This window comes from Amblyomma mixtum, chromosome 1 (genome assembly GCF_055824585.1).
Source record: "Amblyomma mixtum isolate Tamu chromosome 1, ASM5582458v1, whole genome shotgun sequence".
Classification (NCBI taxonomy): Eukaryota; Metazoa; Arthropoda; class Arachnida; order Ixodida; family Ixodidae; genus Amblyomma; species Amblyomma mixtum.
This window is the reverse complement of record NC_143012.1, coordinates 241,954,133-241,960,132: the sequence shown is the minus strand read 5'-3', so window position 1 is coordinate 241,960,132 and position 6,000 is coordinate 241,954,133.

Here is a 6,000-nt window from a genome sequence, read left to right as displayed (position 1 = left end):
GCTTCCAGAGGTCTTCGTCTCTCGCCAGAAAAGAGTGTTGCAATGGCGTTTACAAGAAAAACGATGACCCGATATCCGCTGCTCCTAGGCGGACGATCGCTACCATATGTACGATCTCAGCGATTCCTGGGTGTTGTAATCGACTATAATCTGTCATGGACACCTCAGATCAAAAAACTCCGCGAGAGGATCACTGCAGCATCGCAAGTGTTTAGGTTCATGGCGGGAACAAGGTGGGGTAGCAACAGCCGATCAATGCTTCTGCTTGAAAAAGCCTACGTTGAAGGAACCTTGCGCTACTGTCTACCAGTGTTTCAAAGATTATCTACATCAAGCAATAAGTCTCTCGTTGCCGCACGGAACAACTGCCTGCGAATATGCCTTGGCCTCCCAAAGGGTTCCTCTGCATCGGGAACAGTAGCGGAGGCAGGATGTCTCCCACTAGAGGTGATTGCCGCCCAGGAAACTATGCGTACCCATCTCCGCCATGTTCTTCAAGGGAAGAAGCACTTCCTGCACCGTGTCCACCTAACTCACAGCAACTCTAGCTTTGGCCAGGCAGTGCAGCTCCTGCCCATCCCTACTATTAATCAGCCACAGAAACTACTACCTCTGGCCTTTCCTCCATGGACACTCTCTCCTCTAAAGGTGAAGAAGTTTGTTCCAGGTGTGAATGCAAGGAGCCGCATGCCACAGGCAGCGCTTCTGCAAACTACTCTCGCCTACTTAACGGAGGAATATAGGCAGCACACCCATATCTTCACCGATGGTTCAACTACTAAAGAAACCTCTTCATGTGGCCTTTATGTGCCCTCAACAGGCCATGCCCTTTCTTACCGGCTGCAGCGGAGGACATCCTCTACGACAGCTGAGCGTCACGGCATTAAGGAAGCTGTTTCTTACATCCTGCGCCGAACCGCCGACCGTTGGGTTATCTTCACCGATTCGAAAGCATCTCTCCAGATCCTGGCCAACCTGCTGAAGAAAACGAATCACCAGCCAGTTTCCCTGGACATCGGATATCTACATCATTTAGCTATTGCCGCAGGCCACTGCATAACATTTCAGTGGGCACCTGCTCACTGTGGCATTCAGGCTAATGAAAAAGCAGATGAAGCGGCCCGTAAGGGCCATCAACATCGAAGATACATTAGAACTTTTTTTACGAAATCTGATGCGTCCCAGGTGGCCAAAATTTTTGCTTCCGAAGAAATGTATCGGCTTTGGAGTTTGCCGACATATCAGTACCAATTTCTTCATTCAATCGACCCACATCTTAGATCAAGACTCTCACCCAGAATTCCTCGACATCTGGAAACACTTTATCATCGACTTCGTCTTAATGCTGCATATACAAACGGCTTACGATACCGTTTTAGACAAATGGACAGTCCGCACTGTGACAACTGTGCCGCGATAGAAACTGTGGAGCATATCTTGCTTGAGTGCCCTGCATATACTACCGAGCGTGCGTACTATGAACATTGCATGCAGAAGCTCTGCTCAGTGCCCCTTACAATGGACAAAGTTTTAGGTCCCTTAACCTGCCTTAGGCAACAGAGAATTGCAATGACTTTTCTATTCACATATTTAAAAGACATTGGACATCTTGATAAGCTTTAAACTCACTTGCACGTCACCTTCATGCATTCTTCATGCAGTGAACTTCGTCAGCCCATTTGACGGACTATGCACTCCATCACTCCATAGGTTACATCAATTCTCGCCATTGCATCCTTAGTACCCATTTCATGACCGCATTTTACCTTCGTTTTTTTTTACCTCTTCCACTCTGCTCTCCTTCTGTCTTTATCTCCCAAATTCCCCTCCCTACGCAGAGTAGCATGCCAGCGATTTTTAAACGTCGGCTAAATTCTCTGCTCTTCATTAAAGAGTCTCTCTCTCTCTCTCTCTCTCTTCAGGGGTCCGTCATCATCCTAAAACTAAACACGAAAGAAAAAATTATGGTTGAAAAAACCTGGCTGGCAAATTGATTGGCGCTTTTGAGCTCGTGTAGGTCGAAAAAGCCTTTAGTTTACATAATTAAACAGTCCTTCAAAGCCTTACGGAACTTATCGGAACCTTTAGGAAAACTAACTTAATCCCTTGACTGATTTGAGCCTCTTATGTGAAGCTTCGCCTACGGGAAACACTGAAGTAGCAAATATTTTCCACGTGGTTCCTTTCTTGGAGCTATACTACGGTTAGTGCGCTGAAAAAAAGTAGGAATTTCATTCCTAAGCGTGAGGCAGTCAATGAACGCTACTCCGCTAACAGCGCCAAAAGAAAAAAAAAGCATGTGCTAACATGCAAAACTTGCCAGCCCCCGCAATGAGCGCCGCACCATCGAGATTCCTCTGAGTTCTCCTTACTACGCCAATGCATTGTGATAATTCGACTTCTGCGTGTTCAGCATTTAATTGCGCAATGGGCAGCGTGGATGGTATTCTGGAGTTCTTCCAACAAAATTAGCTACCTAACGTTGCTTTACATTTGAGTCAGCAAACCCAGAAGAGCGGAACGCTGAAAGGCTTTCCTGAAAACCTCAATTCCAAGGCGCTGATCTCAAGGGACCGAAAGTGAGTGGCGCGGTGGAGTTATCAAGGCAGCTTTTCAAAGCTGCGCGCTGTGCGAGCGCTGCCTTGAAGTGTCCATTAATTAAACGACCGGTTTGCTCGGAGAGTCCATTACCTGTAATGCTCCTCTCGCCCACCACCTGAAAAATTCCTCTGCGTGCCGGCATCAAGACCAGAGTGCGGAGATCGAATTCCAACTGCTGCCTAGAAACGTACGTTAACAACATCGTACAGTGAGTTCCTGAGGCAGTTCGTCTGAGTGTCACGTTTTCTGGTGGTCTTCTACTTCTTCCAGCCACTTTTTACCTTGACTGCTTGTGGCGCCTTGAAGTACCACCGATATTTGACGCAGTCAGCCTACCTCAAATTTCCTGCGATCACGTCTAGGAAGTGCAGTCATTTCTGTGTGGGTTGTGGCCCCATGGCCTAGTTATTGGTGTCATTATTGCCTCGAGATATGGGAGGCCATTTTGGTTAATCTTGGGAACATCTGTTTTGCACTTGTGTATTGTTAGCCGTTAGTATTACGTGAAAAATCCGTGCTCAGCGGTTCCCAGCACCATACAATACACTCGCCTAACTGATATTATCCGCTGTATCTCACGACAGTTGTGGGAAACTCAAGGTATATGTATTACGCATACTTAGTTGATGAAATGAAAATTGATGGTGACTGATGTATCATAGAACATACAGCATATGACACCGCTAAAATCTACGAGTGCTATTCTTGCAGTATCCAGTACAGCCATCTATAGAACAATTATGGTGCACAAAAAAATTAAACATACTTCAGATTGCCGTGGAAGCAAAAATAAAGCAGGGAGGAAGCAGAATTGCTGATTTTCGTAGTTTTTGAAAGCTGCAACTGAAACGAAAGCAACTGCAGTGAAATCGCAACCCACTTTAATTATTTCCTGACATCGACAGTGATATCACAACTCCTAAAGACTGTGGATGCTAAAACAAGAGTGGGAAGTCCTTTAAACGCTTATGCGGATAAAGAAAAGAGTATAGGATGTTCGTGGAAGCCACATCAGAGCCTTCAGAAAGACCAACTTAATCACTGAGTATAGTTTGACTGCTTTTCTCATGCTATGACGACGGAAAACGCTGAAGCACCATAGATTCCTCACTTGGTAATTTTCTTGAAGCGTTGCAGTTACCCACTTTACGCAGCACCTTTATTTACGTTCACCTCACACTTATTCTTACTTTAACCCACGCCGTTTCAAACACAAGCAAAAACTAAGTGCTGTTCGTGCAATAATATGGGGTGTCATATTTTTCAAATTCAGGCGAGAAAAGCAAGAGAAGACCTAAGAGAGCCGCATGACTGCAATGTACAGCAGGTGAACCTTTTGTTCTGAAAGATGCTTTCCACGCTGCTGAAGTCGTTCTCAATAGCGTAAAGGAAGTGAGTGAATTCCGGTCTTCATACAGGTGGAACTGAAACCGCGTGGCCGAGGAGCGCACACAGGCACACCTACCAGCACGTGGAATTCAGTGGCGAGTGTGGCATAAGCTCTCTCCCTACTTGCCGCATCATATTAGTATGTACGTTCGCTCACAAATGACTCGTATTGCTCTCGTCGACGATAATCGTCGATTCCTGGCAGCCAATGGGCGCCTACTTTTGCTGATGATATTGTCAGCTAGAGCACTGTCAGCTAGTAGCTGGACTTCTGAGCACTGTTCGGAGTAGGCTCACAAAACTGAACCTCTTGTTATTCTTCACGGCTAAAAGCAGCTCCGAACATGTCAGGTTGTGACTATGCCTAGTTGTGTGTAGGTTTTATAATTTCTATAATATGTCGTCACCGTCAGCAACACCAAATTTAAAATGCGCCTTAGAAAAGCAGTGACTGCGGCCCGTTTTTAAGGAACGTGATTTCTAACCAATTTCCGAAACGAAATACAACGAACAAGCGTTCCCTTAGAATTTCTGCCTAGATTGACGTCTTAAAAAGAAGGAGTGTTGTTAGTACCATGTCTTAATGAAATGACAAACCCCGAAGTTATATAGCGGACATATGTAGCTACCTTTTCTTATGTAATTTATGGCAGCCGGCTAATCCATCAAAGGTTAGGTTGGTAAGAATGTGAATCAAAAGAACATTACGATTGATTATCAGTTATTGCACATTCAGTACCTTAGAGATTTCTGATAAAATAGTAATTATAATAAAACTGCATTAACTGAAACCTAATTTCTGGTTTCTACGCTAAGATGTATGCCTCAGCTGTTTTATAACAAGAAATGGGCTCTTAAGAAAAATAACTTATACGTCGAAGTTTTGAAAAAAGCTCTGTATCCTCGCAGCCTATACGAGTCACCTAAAGATTACCGTATGTTCGTGTGTTTTGCGATAATGAGTGTAATAGAGAAGCAAGATGAGCTTTTGAAAGGCAAAATGGTAGCTGCATCAATAAATCTAAATAGTGAGGAGTGAAGGGAGGAAAGTACTTAGTGTGGTGTTGTTTAAAACACTTGCCCCTTTGGTTTTATGGCAGCCGACTAAGGCTGCTATTAGACTCAACTCCTATTCAGGCTGCGCTGATTCCTATGTAGTAAGTCTCTGCTACGCGCGCCGCACGCCGCATGCTTCTTTGATTAACAGCAGACGTGCTGTCGAAACGTTAGGCAATGTTTAACCACGCTTTTTCCAAAAGGTTGAACGATAGCATTTTGGCAATGGCCCTGGCCAAATTTCAGGTCACCATCGCGTCGGGTGCACTCAATTATGGTCAGACATCGCTTTTGTTCCAAATCGTCCAAGGTCAATCTACCGAAGTCAATCACAAGTTATGCTTCCATCTCAAGGTTATACCAAGGTCAGATCAGGCACTGAATGGTGAGTGACTTCTGCGTTCAGTAGAGCTACCGGTATTAAACTTTCGTTTTGCACTTCCTGTCAGCAATCAACGAGCAGTATTGGACAGCTGGAGACGCGCCATGAATGGGCGCACGATCGAGAGTCACATATGCAGTCACATTCTGGACAAGTGATTGTCATTCTACCAAAGAAACTTGGATATATAACCTCGCTTTACTTTTTGAAGTTAATCATCATGTATAACTTGTCTATCAGCTGATGAAGTTTGCAGTGTTTGCTCTGGCGCAAACGCCAACGCTCTTGAAAGCTTCAAAAGGACCATGCTTGAAAGGACCAAGCATTCTAGTTTCCTTAAAAGTATGATGAACATGTAATTTGATAGTCAAGCTGCAAAGAGCAGGGGATATGCAAATTACTAAGAGCACAGTCCAAAAGCAAGCTCAGGAAGTGAGAATGAAGATCTGGGCGCCGGAAATATTGACAAATTACACAGCACAAGTAATAAAAAATTCAGGGGGGCGCTTTACTGACCTAAAGTGCGGTGAAGCGAAAGCCTTAAGCGCCGTGTTGCTGCTTGTGTCACTGAC